Source organism: Oryctolagus cuniculus, chromosome 7 (genome assembly GCF_964237555.1).
Source record: "Oryctolagus cuniculus chromosome 7, mOryCun1.1, whole genome shotgun sequence".
Classification (NCBI taxonomy): Eukaryota; Metazoa; Chordata; class Mammalia; order Lagomorpha; family Leporidae; genus Oryctolagus; species Oryctolagus cuniculus.
In genome coordinates, this window is record NC_091438.1 from 151997359 (window position 1) to 152017948 (window position 20590).

The following is a 20590-nucleotide window of genomic DNA, read 5'->3' on the forward strand; positions in this document are numbered from 1 at the left end:
AAGCATTTATTCAGCCTTGGGAGAGGCTCATCTCCACTTACGCCCGCACATCAATCCCTGGGCCTTGGAGACGGAGTGAGCACTTACACGGAGTCACCAAGCCGGCAGGCTGAGAAGCCAGCATCCGAGTTCCAGGCGTCCCCGTCTCCCCGAGCCCGTTCTGTGCTGATCACATCAGGAGGTCAGGATCTGAAGCATCAAGGCCCACAGTAGCCTCGTCTTGCAGACACTTGCATCCTGGCCTGCTGTCTGGCTGGGCTTTGGGGCAGGAGTCAAAGCAGCCTGGCCCAGCCCATGGCAGCGTCGGGGGACCGCGCACAGAGCCAGGTCAGTTGCTGGAGTGCTGTGTCCTGTTGTGAAGTCTGACCTCGCCCTGCCGCCTGCTCCCTCCAGGTTCGATGATGAGGAAGTGGATCTGAGTGGAGGCGGAACTCTGTGCTGAGAGAGGAAGTGACAGGAGGGCGGGGGAGGTACCGTGGGGCTGGGACGCAGGTGATGGCATCTCTGGGGGCTGCGCTGTACCCTAAGGTCGAGGGGAACAGAGCTGACGCCAGGGACACGACCAGCATGCTGACTACCCAGTGGGAACCCTGCTTCCCCAATACCAGAGACCAGGTGTCCCCGGAGCCCATTGTGCTCACCTGGGCAGACGGGGACACGGCTGTGTCTCGGCAGGGTGAACAGTCTGGAGCCCCTTTATGTGCGGTGATTTTGGTATCTGCTCAACCTTTTTCTTCAAAGAGAAGCTGAATTCTGGGGGCAGGCAGAGGATGATTCTTGGTGGTGGCGCTCAGCGTGACTCCACGTTCAGAAACTTCATCCAACAAGCCCAGAGGCCTCCAGTAAACACAACTCCAGCCTGTCGAGTGGTCCTCTGCTTTGCCAGAGCTTGCTGTGGTGGTTTAAAGCACATCAGGGGGCCGGCATTGTGGTGTAGCGGGTAAAGCCACCCCTTGACGTGCCAGTATCCTGTATGGGCGCCAGTTCGAGTCCTGGCTGCTCCACTTTTGATCCAGCTCTCTGCTATGGCCTGGGAAAGCAATAGAAGATGGCCCAAGTCCTTGGGCCCCTGTACACATGTGGGAGACCTGGAGGAAGCTCCTGGCTCCTGGCTTCAGATCGGCGCAGCTCTGGTCATTGCTGCCAACTGGGGAGTGAACCAGTGGATGGAAGACCTCTCTCTCTCTTTCTCCCTGCCTCTGCTTCTCTGTAACTCTGCCTTTCAAATAAATAAAATAAATCTTAAAAACAAAAACAAGGATAACGTCCATTAAAATAAAAAGTCAGAGGGGCAGGGATTTGACCTCGTCACTAAGATGCCCAGGCCCCCCGTTGGAGGGCTTCGGTTAATTCCTGGCTCCAGCCCCAGATTCTTGCTTCCTGATGATGCAGACCCTAAGAGGAGGCAGGCGATGGCTCAATCGCTGCTTCCCTGCCGTCTACACAGGAGCCTGGACTGTGTTCCTGGCTCCTGCCCTCACACTGGCTCAGCCCCCGTCACTGTTCACCAGAGGATGGGAGTTCTCTTCCTGCTTGTCCCTCTCTTTGTCTCCCTCTCTCTCCTTCTCAAAAAAAAAAAAAAAAATGTCAGAGATTGTCAGCTTGAATAAAAAGGCGTGCAGGACCCAATTAAATGCTGCATGTATGAAACCGTACAAGTGAGACACACGCTAGCGCCAACCGAAAGAAAGCTGGAGCAGCTACCTTAATATCAGGCAAAGTAGATGTTGCAATGAGAGAGTTCAGAGGAGCATTTCATAATGGTAAAAGGATAAAGTAATCTTAAATGCAAACACAACCAACAACAGAGCTTAACACACACGAAGCAGAAATGAATAGAACTGAAAGGGTAATAGCACAAGCACGAGATTATGGTTGAGCATTCCAACATGGTTCCTCCCTGGAATCGGTGGTCTTCTGTGGTGAAGGAGAATCACGTTTGCTGCTGGAACTGAGGTTGGGAATGGGCTGACGTTAGAATATGGAACGTTTGGCCTCAACGACTTGGGTCAGCCCCGCTGAATCCCAGGGGATCCTAAAGGAGTGGAGGGAGCAGGGAGGGAGGTGACAATGAGGCCCTGTGACAGGATTCAATTTGTCGCCGCTGGCTTTGACGGCAGCCACAGGGGGACCGCAAACCGGGGCATGCAGGCAGTGCACAGAAGCCGCGAAAGGCGAGGAAACAGGTTTTCCCCAAAGTCCCAGGGAAAGACTACGGTCCTACCCCCACCTTGATCTCAGCGCAATGCGATCCGCGTCAAACTGCTCCCCGGGACGGAACAGCGACGCATTCACGCTGCGAAGGCCGTGGTGATGTGCTGGAGCTGCAGTGGAGAATGGACACCACTTGCACGTCAGTGACTGAGAAAAGAAGTGGACGAACAGAGGATGAGGCCACTGCTTGCAACACCAGCATCCTGTACGGATGAGCCCTGACTGCTCCACTTCCCATCCAGCTCCCTGCTAATGCGCCTGGGAGAGCAGCAGAAGATGGCCCGAGTGCTTGGGCCCCTGCACCCACGTGGGAGACCCGGATGGAGCTCCTGGCTCCTGGCTTCAGCCTGGCCCAGCTCTGGCTGGTGCAGCTGTTTGGAGAGTGAACCACTCTGCCTTTCGCATAAATAAAACACATGTTTAAAAAACTCAGCACAGATCCAGAAAACATGGACAACACTAACAATGCAGACACAGTGGTTTGTATCTAAAGGCTAGAAGGGAACCTGGGCCGCTTCTGAAACCAGGCCAAAAGGCGGTGGAGCCTCTGCCTGGGGACCTTCCTGTCTGAGCTCTTCGGAGCTCAGTCACCGGGGCGTGAGCAAGCCCAGGTCACGTGGACAGGCTGCGTGTGGGGTCCCAGCCGGCCAGCACCGTCCCTGCCAGCTTGGGAGCGAACGTGCTTGACTTGACTCCCGTGCCCAGCCTTCAAGGCGCCCCGGCTGATGCTGACGAGAGCCGACATCAGCTGTGGCACGGGCCAGACGGCAGGTGCATGAGCTAAATGAACCTTGTCATCTTGATTCCCTCTTCGGTACTAACAAAGGGCTCTCTCTCATGCAAGAGAAGCTGAGGCAGGCAGCCCTCGGCAGCTGATCCGTCACTGGGGCCCAAGCTCCTCCTGCCTTGCTGGCCCCCTGTTGCCGGTTGCCAACTCATGGTCCGAGGTGATGTCTTGTGTTGCCAGCATCGCGGCTCATTCTAACAATAGGTACTGGGTTGGGCCATTAGCAATGCTTGGCCAACATTCCAGGCTCAGAAATACAGATACTGGGGCAGGAGGTTAACTGGCCCAGCAGTTAGGATGCACATCAAGATGCCTGGGTCCAGTCCGCGACCTCGGTGCCTGAATTGCAGCTTCCTGCTGCTGCTGACGCTGGGAGGGAGCAGTGGTGGCTCCAGTAGTGAGATCCCTGCCACCATGGGGGAGACGCCCTGCAGCTCCTGGCTCTGCTCCCGGCACTGCAGCCAGGGATCTCACTTTCTCTCTAACACAGGAATAAGTATTTAAAAATTAAGATAGCCCTATACCATGAAATTCACTGTTTTAAAGCGTACACTTGAGTGGGAGTGAGCAGACTCACAGAGTCGGGCAGCTGTCACCGCTATTTAATTCCAGAACATTCTCATCTGTCTTCCAAAAAAAAAAAATCCATTCACATTAGCAGTCATTCCCTTTTCCTGTAGCTCCTGGCAACCACTGTCCTTTGTGTGTCTGTAACTTTGCCTCCTTGGGACATTTCACGTCGATGGAATCCTGGGAAACATGGGCTCTTGTGTGCTGGCTGTCGGTAGCACCCTGTCGTCACAGAGTGTCTGTGTCGAGGCGCCCATCAGCGGTTCATCCCAGCTGTTTATCCGTCTTGCAGTCTAAAGACGTCTGGGTTGTTTCTCTGATCGGTTACGATGGCTGATGAAGCACTGGACGTTCCCGTGCAGGTACTTTGTGAACGAGTCGTTTCCAGTTCTCTTGGGCGTGCGTTTTGTGACTATGCCTCTACTTTGGAATTACTGGGTAATATGGCCACCTTTGGTTTACCTTTTTGACAAAATCTCTGACTACTTTTCTCAAGGGTAACTTCATTTCGCACCCCCACTATCAGTTTCTGAGAGTCCCAATTTCTCCAATCCTTGTTATTTTTCGCCTCTAAATCGTAGCCATCCCCGTGAACATGGAGCGCTGGCACTCAGTTTTGATTTGTGTCTCCGCACTGCCCGGTGTTGAGCGAGTTCTCACGTGCTTGCTGGCCATTGGTCTTTGTTCTTTGGAGAAATGCAGAGCACTTGCCAGCTTTTACTTGGGTCATTTGTGTTTGCGCTGTTGAGTTGCAAGTGTTCTTTATAGGCTCTGGATAGTAGATCCTTATCAGTTATATGATTTGTAAATATGTTCTCCCACTCTGAATTGGCATTTCACATTCTTGATGGCGTTCACGTCCTTGACAACGTCCAGGGTTCTCCAGAGAAACTGAAGCCATAAAAGAGATTTATTTTAAGGCATGGGCTCAATGCCATTGTCAGAAGTGGTGGGTCTGAAATTCACGGGGAGGGGGATAGAAACTCAGACAGGAATGAGGTTGCAAGTTTAAGGCGGAATTTCTCTCTCTCTCTCTCTCTCTCTCTCTCGAGATTTATTTGAAAGGCAGCACAACCAAGAGAACAAGAGAGAGAGAGAGATTTTCCATCTACTGGTTCACTCCCCCAAATGGCCACCATAGCTGAGCTTGTGCCAGGCAAAGCCAGGAGTCATGAACTACATCTGGGTCTCCCACATGAGTGGCAGGAGCCCAAGGACTTGGGCCATCCTCCACTGCTTTCCTAGGCACGCTAGCAGGGAGGTGAGTTGGGAAGGGAGCAGCTGGGACTTGGATGGACTTGGGATGCCAGTGTCACAAGTGGCGGCTTAACCCACTGTGCCACAGACAGACCCAAGGTAGAATTTCCTTTTTCTCCAATAATCCTCAAGGTTGGCCCTTAAACCGCCCAACTGATTAGGCAAGGCCCACCTGCCTGGGTGAGGTGAAGCTTCTTCAATTAAATCAGCCGATCAAAGATGTTAGTCTCACCTACAAAATACCTTCCCAGCAGTGTCTAGAGCAGGGTTCTGCCGATGTAACCGTGTCCGCTAGCTTGGCCGTGGCGACACATCACAACTGAACCATCGCAGTGTTGCTTGGCTCACACAGGTTTTAAATTTGGATGAAGTCCGATTCCTTTCTCTCTTCGGTGGCTTGTGCTGTAGATGATTAACTGAGACCACGGCTCGGTCCAGGGCTGAAGAGATTCCCACCTCTGTTTTCTTGTAAGAGTCGCATGTTTTGCGCAAGCCTTGATCCATGCTGAGTTAATCCTCTAAGGTGTGAGGCAGGGCTCCAAGACCGTCCTTGTGCACGCGATGTTGTCACCTTAACCCGCTCGGCCAAATGTTCTCCAGCTCCTTAAGATTCCAGTGATGTATTCCGGCTCTTTAAGGAGTTTCTGGCTGTAGACTGAATAATTTGCTCCTTAACCCAGTTCCCGGTCCCAAACTGGGAGAAAGCTTGCAGCTGTTAATCTCATCCCTGGCGTTCCGTGGCTCAGCTTACACCTTGAAAACCACGGGAGGGGCTGGAGCCGGTTAAAGTCCGCGTCCTAGAGAGGGATCCTTGAAAACGAGAGCGGCACACAGGGCCCGGGTTTGTTTGAACTCATACGCTGGCAAGGGAGTCTCCAGGGGACCAAACCTACAGCCATGGGCCCCGGCCAGCCCTCCGCCTGGCCCTGTGAACAGTTCCACAGGTGCACAACCCGTTTTATGGAGCCACACCCACTCAGGCACACATCGTCTGCACCTGTTTGAATTCTGCGAGGACAGAGCCGGGTGATTGTGATAGGGACTGGTCTTCAAAGCCTGCTGTGTTTACTCTCTGTCCTTGACCCTTGGTCAAGTAGCTTTAGGATGCCAGTCTTCATGTTCTTCAACATGAGAGGAGACGGGGCAGAGCAGGTGCTCTTGGCACCACGCCCGGACTGACTCACAAATCCCTTTTGTGCTCAGCTGGGCCAGGTCCTCTGCTGCTTCTGTGAGTGGCTCCAAAGGCAACTTTATTGGGAGGTTGACCTTTGGAAGGTCGAGGCCCCCTGTGTGGGGTTTGAGCCCCTCCCCGTGACTGTCTGGGGCCGGCGGCGTACACCAGAACTCTCTGTTAGACCCCATCTTAAACTGTGTTCCTTGGTGATTCCTTTTTGTCCTCTCTCCTACTTCTCTTACACCGTTGCTCACTTTTCCCAAAGCGTTTCCTCAATAAATCCCAGCCACACATGTCCAGCTCTCGGGGAAGCCAACCTGAGACAGGATGGGTCCAAATTCAAGGTCAGAATTCCACTTCCTCCCTTCCCATCGGCCTTCTTGAGTAATGTGCACCTAAGGCCATCAGGTTGGGACAAGCAAGGTGGATGTCAGCCGGGGGGACGTTTGTGGCCTGGCAGCCTGGTGGGACGTATTGGCGCCTGGGCAGACAGAAGAGGGTGTTTGCATGATGGGGGAAGTGTTGGGGTCACCTGCCATAGGGTGGCAGTGCCTTGGTAGGGGTGGAGCATGCGTGGACATTAGTTACACAGAGTAGAGTTGATCCCATAGGCAAATACATAGAGGACAATGGAATCTAGGCTTCTTCTCTTCAAAGAAATAATTACACATCTGGAAAGTAAACTGTGGTGTTGGACTGGGTTGGAGGTATCAGGGGAGCCCATGTGTGCAATATACACAGACGGGTAAAGAAGTGGATGTAGGAGTAGACACACCCAGTCACCGAGAGGGCCTGGGAGCGCTGGCATCCCGGTAGCAATGAGCACCGGAAACACTCAGCTCATGGCTTCTAAAACCTCTCTCTACCCAGAGGAGCCAGAGATCCCTGGAGAAATGATTGATTCCAGAGCTGGGTCCCAGGAAGGGCAAGGTTTGCTGGAACATTCTGTCATGCTAGAAAAGAAAGGAGATGCTCGGGGGCCGGCGCCGTGGCTCACTTGGCTAATCCTCTGCCTGCGGTGCCAGTACTCCAGGTTCTAGTCCCGGTCGGGGCGCCGGATTCTGTCCCGGTTGCTCCTCTTCCAGACCAGCTCTCTGCTGTGACCCAGGAAGGCAGTGGAGGATGGCCCAAGTGCTTGGGCCCTGCACCCGCATGGAAGACCAGGAGGAAGCGCCTGGCTCCTGGCTTCGGATCGGCGCAGCACTGGCTGTAGCAGCCATCTGGGGAGTGAACCAATGGAAGACCTTTCTCTCTGTCTCTCTCTCTCACTGTCTGTAACTCTACCTGTCAAATAAAAAAAAAAGAAAGGAGATGCTCAAAGTAGGAAGGGAGTAAGTCAGAGGACTGAGGAGCGGCCGTGCGGGGGGCCGGGGGCCCCATTAGCCAGATCTGGAACAATCTGAGCGTCAAAAAAACTCATATTTGGTCAAGACACTGCTTGGGATGTGAAGCAGTAGTGGGCGGATTCTGTCTGTCTGTCTGTCTGTCTCTATCTACTTTCAAACAAGTAATGCATTTAAAAACCCGATTAAAGTGGATTATAATCCTCTGAACAGAAGAGGCCTCCATGAATCTCCACTGACAGAAAGAAAGGAATGAATCACCCAGGGAAAGAGGAAGGTCCTACGGAAGGCCAGTAAGTAAACATGGGAGGAGCGGTGGCTTCAGAAAGCCCCCACCTGCCCCTCCCACATGGGCAGCGGGAATCCGGCCACTGAGCCAGCACCCCTGCCGCCCAGGGTCTGCGTTAGCAGGAAGCTGGAGTCAGGAGGCGGAGCTGGATGTGGGACACAAGTGTCAACCACCAGGCCCGACTCTGGCCCACAATATATCTTTTAATTTCATCTTCCATGCTTTAAAAAAAGATTTATTTATTTGAAAGGCAGAGTTATGGAGAGGCAGAGGCAGAGAGAGTCTTCCATCTGCTGGTTCACTCCGGCCACAACAGCTGGAGCTGGACCTATCTGGAGCCAGGATCCAGGAACTCAATCCAGGTCTCCTACACAGGTGCAGGGGCCCAAGCACTTGGGCCATCTTCTACCACTTTCCCAGGTCATAGCAGAGAGCTGGATCGGAAGTGGAGCAGCCGGGACTTGAACCAGTGCCCATATGCAGGTGGCGGCTTTACCTGCTACGCCACAGCACTGACTCCATACACACACTTCTTGAAATACCTTCTGAACTGGCTTGAAATCATCCAGAATGTTGAGGCCATGAACGCGAGAGGAGCTGCTCCAGACTGGAGGAGACCCAAGACATCTTCAGGGCCGCGTAGTGCTCCCTCCTGGCTGGGTTGTTCCGATGATCTGGGGTCGGCGGGTTGCCTGGCTGTGGGGCGTCAGCGTCAACATCCAATTTCCGCGGTTGCATTGTGGTTTTATTCTGGGGGGGTTTCTCCGCTGGCAGGGAAATGCTAAGGGTCTCGCGGTCATGATGCACCTGTCACTAATCTCAGGAAAAGACGTTCAGAAAAAATGTGCACGTAAAAGCTCGCGGTACTTCTGCAACTCTGCAGTGAACAGGAGAGAGGTGTCAGCTCCTGCCCCGGTCATGTCCCCACCCTCGCATCCACCTCGGAGCTGAGTGTCCCGAAGCTGGGGCCCGCTCTGCCCTCAGCCCTGGGCCTTCACTGGCGCAGGGGTCCTGGTCCGGCTTCAGCACCTCCCTCTGGCCGAGGCCTGACTTCCGGTGCCAGGGTGGCCCTGCCCACGTGCCGCCGGCAGGCAGAAGTCCCCGGGGAGTTCCATCCCCTCCCTCTGACCAGGAAGCCTCCTTTAAGCCATGACTGACAGCGCCCCCACTCCCTCTCCCCCAGGGGAGCCTGTTTTGCCCCTGCTCCCCGGGCCCCCAGCAGAACTGAGCCCCGGACCCAGCCCTCCTTGAATTCTCCCTGCACTGCCCCCGCTAGGTCTCGGGATCATCTTCTTAATGAACAGCCGTGTACAAACCCTGCTGGCACACTCAGCTTCTGGGGAACCCAGCAAGGACCCGCCCTCTCCCGTCCCGTCTACTGCTGGCTTCCTGGCCCGCCGCACCGCCCCGACTCCGCCCCTCATTTACTTACTTGCTTTTCTGCGGTGCCCAAGACAGCGTCTGGCAGGGAAGTGTGGGATGACCGTGGTGTGAGAACAGCTTCCCTTGGGGTTCGCAGAGGTCTGTGGAGTGGCGTCCCGGCCCCGCCCCCCAGCATGGGGAGGCTCAGCGGGAGGACTCCCTGGGCAGGCCCCCCCAACCCGCTGAAACTCCTGGCCACGCCCGCCATGGTTCTGACGTGGGCCTCTGTATCTTAACCTTTACTCCAGGTGCTCGCCCCCACGGAGATAAGAAGTTAAAGTAGCGCCATCCACACAGCGCACACGTGAGAGCAGGATTGATTGAACGTGAATGTCCACGCATGAGTGTGGCCACCGCACGCAGCAGACACCCATCGAGAGTGAGCCAGAGAGGGGCCTGTGAGGGCGAGAGGGAAGGGGGCCTGGGAAGGGTCCCCAAGCACGGCCATGGCCAAAGAATGACTCTCCCTGCATTATCAGTCTTTTGTTTGAGGTAGGGGTGATGTCTCAGTTGCACAAACACACAGGGTGGAGTCTCAGCTGTCTGGCAGTTTGCTGGCGCCTCCAGGTGGAGTTTACCTTCCATCAAGGCATCTGCTCGCTGGTCCCGGATGAGACACAGGTGCGTCCTGGGAGCGTAGGCGTGTTAGATTGACAGGTGAAGGACGGAGTTATAATGCAGCGTTGGCAGCGATTCCAGCTCCCCCGCCCTTATCTCACTCCCTGCCTAGCTTCCGCATGTCGGCATTGCAGGAGGTCAGGATGTGTCACCCAATACGTCACCAGCACCTTGGCACAAGCGTGTTTTTGAGCTGAAGGTCGTTGGAAATGAAGAGATGGAGGAGGAGTTTGCTGTTCTCTTTGTGCCTAAAAGCTGGGTGTGAATTCGTCTGAGGCAGGTGCCCCTCCTCCCTCCTCTGGGACGGGGGTGGGGGGTGGGGGGTGGGGGGAGAGTGGCAGTGTGACTCTGACCTTAGAGGTGGGGAGGTGATCCTGGAAGACTTGGCCTCAACAGCTGTCTCCTCCGTGAGTTCCCGTATAGTTCACAGTTATTTCCCCTCGACTGATGATCCCTGGAAACTGGCCTTCTTTCCTTTCTCCAGAGGATAAAAGGTACAGCAGGTAATGCTGCCGCCTGTGGCACCGGCATCCCATGTAGGCGCTGGTTCGATTCCTGGCTGTTCAACTTTTTTTTTTTTAACAGAGTTACAGAGAGAGGTAGAGAGAAACATTGGTCTTCCATCTGCTGGTTCTCTCCCCAGATGGCTGCAATGGCCAGAGCTGAGCCAATATGAAGCCAGGAGCCAGGAGCTTCTTCCGGGTCTCCCACATGGGTGCAGGGGCCTAAGGACTTGGGCCATCCTCCACTGCTTTCCCAGGCCATAGCAGAGAGCTGGATCAGAAGAAGAACAGCCAGTACTAGAAACCGGCACCCATATGGGATGCCAGTGCTGCAGGTCAGGGCTTTAACCCACTGTGCCACAGCACCAGCCCCTGCTCCACTTCTGATCCAGCTCCCTGCTAATGTGCCTGGGAAAGCAGTAGATGGCCCAAGTGCCTGGGCCCCTGCACCCACGTGGGAGACCTGGAAGAAGCTCCTGGCTCCTGGCTTCAGATCAGCACAGCTTTGGCCATTGTGGCCATCTGGGGACTGAAGCAGCAGATGGAAGACCTCTCTCTCTCTTTCAAATAAATAAATAAATCTTTTATATATATAAAAGGAATATAGAAGCCCTCAAGGAACTACTGGAGCATGCCAAAAAGTTTGTGGGGATAATGGAATTAAAAGATAATCGTATTTTGGTACAAAAAATTTGCATCAAATATGCACAATGCCTTTTCCATGAACTTTTTTAAGATCCCTGATGTGTATGAATTTCAATTTTTTGCACCAAAAAATCATCTTTTAATTCCATTTTCCCATAAACTTTATAAAGTTCCCTCACATAAGACTGCAAGTCTAACTACTTCTTTAAATTTCACTTATTTTCTGTGGACTTGGGCATATAAATATTAATAAAGATTGTATTTCCTTTCTCTTGTTAATCTGACTTGTTCATTTAATTTGCAGGCTCCTGCTAACTGAACCTAAGAGAGTATAAGCAAACAAAGAAATTTAAGAAATTTTTTTTGTAAAAAGCTTAAAACCACCACCATAACTCATTCAGCTCTTTTGGCAGGAAACTGAAACTTAGAGAAGTTTTGCTATAGGTAAGGAGACAGCCAGGAATCAGAGAAAGAGCGGTGGGGGACCAGGTCACCACACCCACCCCCAGCGCTGCCTCTGAAACTCCCGTGACAGCAGCCCCAAATCCCTGTTCCAGCAAAGCCATCATCTGGAATCGGCGTCGCTGGAAGCAGCCGACCTGGCTGCGGACTGAGTTGACCTGTAGCCCACTATAATATCAGTATATAAAATTTCTATGGCTGACACTTCCACTCCCATCATGCACCTGACGCCATGACACTTCAGGGACTTTCTCAAAAGACCAGCAAAACGGGAATCACCAAATTCTGGAAATCTCTGCCCAAAGCACTGCTCTGTGCCTCTGGAGTGTGCCCCCTCGTGGGCTGCTGGGGAGCATACCTGCCTGCCTTTTTTTTTTTTTTTTTTTTTTAAGATTTTTATTTTATTTACTTGAAAGGTAGAGTTTCAGAGAGAGAGAAAGGTCTTTCTTCCATCTATGGGTTTACTCCTCTAACGGCTACCACAACCGGAGCTGGGCCAGGCTGAAGCCAGGAGCCAGGAGCCAGGAGCCAGGAGCTTCTTCTGGGTCTCCCACAGGGGAGCAGGGGCCCAAGCACTTGGGCCATCTTCCATCACTTTCCCAGGGGCATTAGCAGGGAGCTGGATCGGAAGTGGAGCAGCCGGGACTCGAACCAGTGCCCATATGGGATGCTGGTGCTGCAGGTGGAGGCTTTACCTGCTGAGCTACCGTACTGGCCCCCTGCACACCCTCTTGAGTGTGTTCTCTGCTTTGCCAATAAATCTGATTCCTCTGCTAACCGTTATCTACGTCTTGTCCTTGAATTCTCTCACGTGTCAGAGACAAAAACCCGGACCCCTCAGCCCCCCGAGAGTTGGCCCCAGGTTGCTCAGATCTGGCAGCCGAGTCCAGATGGAATGAAGAGATTCCTCTCGTTCCCTAACTCAGCGGCCGCTGCTGGGGTCAGCAGGATGCCTGCGGCGCCATCCACAGTTCAGCCCCGAGTGTCCCCTCCTGTGGCCAAATCCAGGAGAAAGCAGAGGGAATCCAACTCCCCCTTACGGGTGTCGGCGCACTCATCAACTCTTCGCAACAACCCTCCGAGACAGGTGCTGCCCCCATTTCACAGATGCTGAAATGAAGGCCGAGCGAGAATTGCTTCGAAGCCTGCACACGGGGGACTTCAGCCCCTGCTATGTTCCCCGCCTCTGAGACAGGTGCGGATGCAAATGACCCGTGGGAAGAAGGCTCAGCAGTGGTGAGCGCGTTTGCCGTGTGCAGGCGGTAGGAGCTGCGGGCACGCAGTGCGCTCTCCTAAGTAGGTTAAACAGGCCCTCCTGAGGCCTTGTTCCTACTATGTAATTTCAGCAGCAAACTCGTCCTCTATGGAGCAAAGCAAACGGCGGCCAGGCCAGGCTGGGAGAAGGATTCCAGATTCGCGCAGCTCTGAGCTGCGACGTGGGAGTGTTGATGGGCCTGTGCTTGCCAGCCTCGCTAATGGGACTCCGTGGACCCGAGGGCCGCCCAAGCCATCCGTCACCCGAACTGTTAAAACATCCGATGAGAAGCGCGAGCGACTCCTTTCTGCGCCACGGACCGGCTGACGCTTTGCCAACCAGGTCTTGCCAACTCGAGGTCCTGCTGGGCCCACTTCAACAAACAGATAAGGCGCCTTTTTAATTAGCACACTAATGGTTTCTCTGCAATTGAAACGGGGAGAAGAACTTGCACACACTTTATTTTCTTAAGTGGGTTACCCCGCCGCTCCCCGGTAGCCTGTGCCCCGCGCTCCCTCGCGCAGCCGACTGTTGCCTTTGCTGCACAGCCCGTGAGTCTCCGCAACTGTGAGCTGAATGCGGCTCCCGTCTTTGAAAGCATCCAGCTTTGGGTTCGCCATGGCTGCCCGGTCCCCGCGTTCTCCACTGGGCTTCAAGGAAGAATTCGAGAGCAAGGTGAATAGCGAATTGCGAGCAGCAGGTGTCCCATGGAGAAGGCAAAGGCCCGCAGTCCACGGGCAGAGCGCGGCTGTTGGCGCAGAGAGCTGGAACAGAGGCTCCGGTCTTGGTGCAAGGAGGAATCCAGGTGCTGGAGGGGGAGGAGCGCTCAGCTGGGCAGCCAGGTTTAACGGAAGCTGAGAGTCAGCCGTGCCCAGCCATTCAGACGGGGGCAAGCAAGGTCGCGCAGTTTGATGGAGAGAACCCACCTGACCTGCCAGGCGGGCATCTCAGCAAAGAGCCGAGAGCTGGGCTGACAGAAACGCACCTGAGAGACCAGGTGGGCATCTCAAGAGGAGTGGGCGCGCAGCTGTGTCCCACTGGGGCTTACGAGACAAAGGGCGCCAGTTCTGCCCGCCGTTCCTCCTCCCTCCCTCCCACTTCCCCTGGACGAAGGGCTCTGTGGTGTGCAGGAGGCACAGTTCCCCCGAGGGTGTACTGCTCTGTTGTCAGGCTGGCAGCCCCCCTGGTGCCGGGCAGAGGGGATTCCGTGGTTTTTACTGGGTTTTATTACTTGGCACTGGGCAGGGAGGATTCTCTCCTGCGAGAAGGAATATTTTCTTTTAGCTGTTTCAACCTGCTATCTAAAATCAAACGAGGAAGAAAAGAAAATACCCAATGTCCTTGTAGACGGTAACAGTGTCTGAGTGCGAGGCTTCCTGTGCAGGGTCCCTGCGGGAGTCCTGGGCTGTGGGGGCGACTTGGCAGCACAGAACACAGCACTGCTCCAAGGCTGCTCCAAGCGGCCGCCTTCCTCTCCTTTCCACGGCCGCCCTGTTTTCCCTAGGCCCCTCTCGCACACACAGGCTCATTTCTTCTTATTTCTCTCTAAAGTTAATTTATTTATGTGAAAGGCAGAGTTACAGAGAGAGGGAGAGAGGTCCTCCATCCGCGGGTTCACTCCACACATGGCCACAACAGCCTGGGCTGGCCAGGCCAAAGCCAGGGGCCAGGAGCTTCTTCCGGGTCTCCCGCGTGGGAGCAGGGACCCAAGCACTTGGGCCATCCTCTGCTGCTACTTTTCCCAGGCCATCAGCAGGGAGCTGGATCAGAAGTGGAGCAGCCGGGACACAAACTGGTGCATGTCGGCATCATGGGTGGTGGCTTTACCCGCTACCCCACAAGGCCAGCCCCTAACACAGGCTAATTCCTGACTTCCTACCTAACGGGGTCTGTTCGGAGGGGACGTCTCTGAGCTGAGTTTAACATTCAAGGCATCAGGTAACGGGAGGGGGAGTACATTCTAAAAAGGGGGATGGGCACTCTCATGGGGGAGGAACATTCGTGACTTCCCGGGGCGGAGGTGGAGAGTTCCTGGAGGCCAGGGCCCGCCTCTCTGTGCTCCTCTTCTGTGAGTTGTCTCCTGTCCTGGTGGTCGGCAGGTGCCGCATTTCGCATGCTAATGTATTCCAGTGAGCACTTAATGAGCTGCGGGCCAGCCTAGGTCAGCCCTGGCCCCCTAAATGGGGATGAGCCAGGTCCAGGCATGGGGTCTGTTATCCTCACAACAAGGGCAATCAAGTCCGTATCCCGTGGGTCTAGGGATAGCGGGCACTGCTACCTCCAGGGGGCGCCACCACTTCCCGCCGCCCCAGGTCCAGGTATTTTGTCCTAAGAACAGAACAGTGCCCTGCAACCATTCCGGATGTGCCGGGCTCTGGGAGAGAGGAGGGGGTGGTGAAATCAAACACAGCCAGACCCAGTCTCCTCGAGCCCCCTGAAGACCTGAAGACACAGGTGAGGGTGGGTGAGCTCCGCTGGCTGTCAGCAGTGGAAATCCGCGCGGGAAGACGGAGGAGGAGAAAGGGCAGGTACTGGAGAGGGTGAGGGCAGGCTGGGCAGCAGGTGTCCCCATGGCGGCTCATCACTCGCTGTCCCTGAGTCCCGTGTAGCCCAGGCTGTCGCCTCTCACCTGCGTGGTCGCAGGACCGCCCCCCCCCCCCCCGCAAAGCTGGTGCCCCCGCTTCCTCTCCAAGCCAAAGGCAGACAGCACCACCCCCCGCCGGCAGAGGCCTCTGGTTCCTCATATCGTTCAGCCATCAGAGGGACCAAGGCTCCTTGGAGAAATGGCAGGCTCTGGGCTGGGCAGGGCACACAGAGTCTGCAACACCGTGTGCGGCTGAAGCCAGCAAATGCTGGTGGGGGGATGCCCAAGGGACTGCCCTGGCTGGGGGCGGGGGGTGGAGGGGGGATGGGGGGTGTCCCAGGGCTTCTCCTCGAGGCGGCATGAGAGGTGGGGCCCAGAGGGGGATCAGGTCCTTGGGGGTGGGGCGGGGGAAGGGGTCGATGCCGGGCTCTCAGGGCAAGTCGGAAGAGCCCTTCTCTGCTTCCAGTCTCGCCCTGGGGTCTCTTCTGCACCAGCTCCCGCCACGGATGGCAGTGCCACCTGCCACGAGGCCCTCGCCGGCTCCATGTTCTTGAATCTCCAAAGCTGTGAGCGCCATCAACCTCTTCTCTTTGTCAGTGTCCAGCTTTGGGTGTTCGCTTACAGCACCAGGAAAGTGACCAAGCCAGGGATGCGGGTGCCCCCGAGAGAGCTCCCAGTGGCCAGAGTTGGCGTCCTCGGGGCAGCAGAGTGCACAGCATACTATTGGACTGTAACCCGAGGGGTGGAGCCGAGGTCTTCCCGTCTGTTCTGATGGAAGTAGAAGAATGAATGATTACACAGTTGGGGGCCGAGAGGCAGATGTTGCCAGAGAGACTCACCCTGGAACAGTGGAACTCCCCACCTGCACGGGGTCATCGTCAGCAGTGGCATCGCTCAGGGCCGGGACTTGCGAGTTGATGGGACAAGACTGGCACTTGACCCCCCAGGCATTCAGGTCAAAAGCCACGACCTGGGCGGAGAAACCCTTAACTCCGTAAGAAAAGCATCAGGCCCAACAGAACGCAGGGGCTGTCTACCAGATACCCAACCCGCACCGCTCGAAGCTGGCGCGGTGAGCGGAGCCCGCGTGAGCCCGGGGCCCGGGAGTGCCGAGCGGAGCCTAGGGAGATGGGATGTCGCAGATGGATGTGGTGTCCTGGACAGAGCCACAGTGAGGGGCCCCGGGCGAAAGCTCGGGACGTCTGAACCGAAGGCTGATGTGTCCACATGGGCTCCTTGGGGAACGCGACCTGTCAGTGACAAGCGACTCGGAGTAGGCATTTGATGCAGTGATTATGACGATGGCACTCGGGACTGCCACAGCTCTGCTTTGAGTTCCAGCTTCCTGCCAGTGCACACCTCGGAAGGCAGCGGGTGAGAGCTGAAGTGCTTGGCTCTTTGCCGCCACCCCTGCGAGAGACCTGGAGTGCACCCCAGGCCCCGGCCCTGCCCTGGCGGTTGCAGGCCTTTGGGGAATGAAGCAGTGATGGAGGATCTCTCCCCCTCTGTCTGCTTCTCTTGATCTGTCTCTCTGCCTTTCTAATTAAAAAAAAAAAGAGGAGTGGGGGGATGGCATTGTGGTGTAGCGGGCAAAGCCGTCGTCTACAGTGCTGGCATCCCCTATGGGCTCTGGTTCGAGTCCCGGCTGCTCCGCTTCCCATCCAGCTCCCTGCTAATGCGCCTGGGAAAGTGTTAGAGGACGGCCCAGGTGGTTGGGTCCCTGCACCCACATGGGAGACCTGGGAGAAGCTCCTGGCGCTGGTCTTCGGCTTGGGTCAGCTCTGGCCATTGCTGACATTTGGGGAGTGAACCGGTGCATGGAAGACCTCTCTGTCTCTCCTCCTCCTCTCTGTGTAACCTTGCCTTTCAAATAAATAAATAAATAAATCTTTAAGAGAGAGAGAGAGAAAGAGACTGGGTGTGGGGTATATGGGAACTAAGTGTACTATGCTCAAGACTCAGGTACATTTAAAACTAACACGAAGTTAAACAAAAAGTAAAATATAAAAAAATGCTCTGAAAGCCTCTTGTACTGGGAATAAAATCCAAGCTTTTTTTTTTTTCCTTTAGACAGTCAGAGAGAGAGACAGAGAGAAAGGTCTTCCTTCCGTTGGTTCACCCTGCAAATGGCTGTCACAGCCGGCGCGCTGCACCCATCCGAAGCCAGGACCCAAGTGCTTCTCCTGGTCTCCCATGGGGTGCAGGGCCCAAGCACTTGGGCCATCCTCCACTGCACTCCCGGGCCACAGCAGAGAGCTGGACTGGAAGAGGGGCAACCGGGACAGAATCTGGCGCCCCAACCGGGACTAGAACCCGGGGTGCTGGCACCGCAGGCGGAGGATTAGCCTAGTGAGCTGCGGCCCAAGCTTTTTATCCAAAGCTCTTCCTTGCCCTGCCTCTGATGACCCACCTCTGGCTGAGGTGACCTCCTCCTGGGCTGGGACATGGGGGCCTTTGCTCTCTGTCCCCTCCCCTGGGATGCTCCTCCCGGATCTTCCAGCCCTTTCCTCCCTCTGGGACAGGTCCTTCTGGTCAGTCATATTCCGGCTCACTTGCCGCCTGTTCGGAGAAGCCATCCCGAGAGACTGCCTTGCCTGGTCCCCTGTCACTCACCCCTGGCCTTGCCTGGGGCGATGCGCCCAGCCGCTCACCACCGTGACCCTCGTGCCCTGCTAGGTGGACAGCGACAGAGGGGGACAGGTGTGCGCGTGCTGAGCTGCGCTGATGCACCAGCCGCCCTCTGGAGCTCCCGCCTCCTGGAAGCTGCCCTGCTCTTGCTGGCGCCCTGTCTACACCCTGGCCCTCCCTGTCCTGCTCATCACCCTGTGCCGCTGCAGCCCCACCCCCTGCCAGCGTGGGCGCGGTCCGTCACTGTGACGTCACAGCCCTCGGTTTCTCGGTACTAAAACCGCTGCCAACTGCGTGGTGAGGACTCGAGTGGAACAGTCGCTAGCATGTTCTAAGCCTTGTCCCTTTCCAGCTACATTTTGTCAAAGTGCCCAAAGTAACTGATTTAGCGTGGGCTTGGAGGAGGGCAGACACAGAGGGCTTTTTGTGTGTCCCTGGGGTGATGTTAGCTGACTCAGATTCTGTGGCCCCCAAGCATCCCATTGTTTGCAGAACCTTCTGGAATGAATGAGAACGGTTGGCCTCCTCCATCTCTGTGCTGATGGAGCCGAGAACTGCCACGTCGTGGTGTGGGGCTGGGGTAGGGCGTGGAGTGGGGCGGTGGGGGGAGTTGGCGTGGAACGGACACGCAGATTCCGTCCAGAGGTTGAGAGGTGGGGGTAGGGTGGGTGGTGGCGACGGTTGCACAGCAGCGTGAGGGCCCTGGATGGGCTGAGCTGCCCGCTTCCAAGTGGCTAATGAGGAAATGCCACCTTCTGTCTGCAGGAGGCCCAGGGAGAAGATTGTTGAAACTCGGCTTGCAACAGTTGTAACATTCTCACCGGGGAAGAGGGCGGCTACAATGCCCACCCACATAAGGTGCCATTTTTCTTTTTCAAATGGTGGGCAGTGAGAAACCGGACAGGAAGAAGTCAGAGCAGTCGCCGGTTGTGTCTGGGAGAGAGTGACATCCCCCCATTGTGGGCTTCTCCATGTTGTACATTCTGCTGGCATCGGCTCAGCATAGATGTGCATGGTGAGTGGACCCATTGCTACTGAACCGTGCCTTTCAAGGTGGTTACAATGGCTACAACATTCAGGAGCCCCTGGGAAGAGAGGGTGGGTTTGTGGGGGAAGGAAGTTGCTCCTCCTCTGTGGTCTGGGGGAGGAAGAGGAGCGGGGGAGCACCGGCAGGGAGGACTGTTGTGGCTTCATTAAAGGGACAGTGTCTAGTGCTCACTCCCATAGAAAACCGGAGCTCCACCCCGATGGGATCTGGGACCAGTGCAGAACAAGAGCCTGTGTTATGTTGCTCAAGGGCTGAGCGAGCTGGGGCATTTGTCCACTGGCTCCTAGGAGTCATCAACTGGGGGCTCTTCTGGGGGCAACAAATCCCTGGGCAGTGCTCCTGGCATGGGCAGAGCACCTTTTTGAGGCCCTTGTACAGAGCACGGGCAGTGGTGGCTTCGAGCTGTGCTCAGCACTGTGGCGCTGAAGGGCCACCCGCCACCCTGACTTGTGTGCCAGTGGGGGAGGGGAGGGAAGAAGGTTCCCAGTCCCTCTTGGAGACAGGACGGCGGCTCAGCCGGACAGTGCAGAGGGACTGTGGGCCGTGCTGAGCACCCCCTCCCCGCGCCCCAGTGCTGTGTGGGCCAGTGTGTTTCAAACACAGCTCTGCTGGGGCTTCCTAGGAGCCAGGCTGTGTGGCTTCCTCCAGGATCCTCATCTGAGCTGCCTCAGGGCCGTCCCCCAGCAGGATGGTTCCTGGGTCCTGGGGATGGCAGAGGGCTGAGCACAGAGCCCCATGGCTGAGCCCCTACAGGGAGCCCCAGTGCCTGGGGCCTGGCTAGAGCAGAGCCCACATCCCCCTGGGTTTGGAGCTGGTGGCGTCCCAACTCCTCTACCTCATGGCTGTGGAACCGTGGGAAAGGGCACTGCTAATGCGCTCCCTACAGGGCTCCCGGGTCACTGCCCTGGTGCTGTGGGCATGCCACCCTGAAATACAGTGGCTCCAAGGCTGGCGCCGTGGCTCACTAGGCTAATCCTCTACCTGCGGTGCCGGCACACTGGGTTCTAGTCTCAGTTGGGGCACCGGATTCTGTCCTGGTCGCTCCTCTTCCTGTCCAGCTCTCTGCTGTGGCCCGGGAGTACAGTGGAGGATGGCCCAAGTGCTTGGGCCCTGCACCCGTGTGGGAGACCAGGAGAGGCACCTGGCTTCTGGCTTTGGATCAGTGCAGCGCGCCGGCCACAGTGTGCCGGCCGCAGTGGCCATTGGGGGGTGAACCAACGGCAAAAGGAAGACCTTTCTCTCTGTCTCTCTCTCTCACTGTCCACTCTGCCTGTCAAAATAATAATAATAATAATAATAAAGAGACACAGTGGCTCCAAACCACAACCCTCTTTCCCCCTGTGAGTTTAGACACTGGCAGTTTGGGCTGGGTTCAGCCTGCTGGCTCTTCTGTGCCCTCTCTCTCTCTCTCTCTCCCCCTCTCTTCCTCTCCCTCTCTCTCTTCTCTCTCTCTCTCTCTCTCTCTCAGGTTTGTTTATGTGCCTGTGGGTGATCGGTGGCCTCAAGGTGGCGCATGTGATCAGCTGTTGACTGGGGTCACTGGGCCTGTTGCCCTGGTGATGAGCTCTGGGTTCTAAGGCCACGGGAAAGCAAAGCTGGTGCCCAAGCTCACTGAATCACAGTGGCTGGACAAGGTTACATGACCAGGTGCGGGGGGGGGGGGGGGGCGGGGAGGGGATTAAGTGATGGGAGGGGGAGAACTTGGTGACTTTGTGACCTTCTGTGGTTGCTTTGAGGACACAACAAGGTGGTGTGAGTAATGCACCCATTCCTCTTGTGAATGCCCAATAA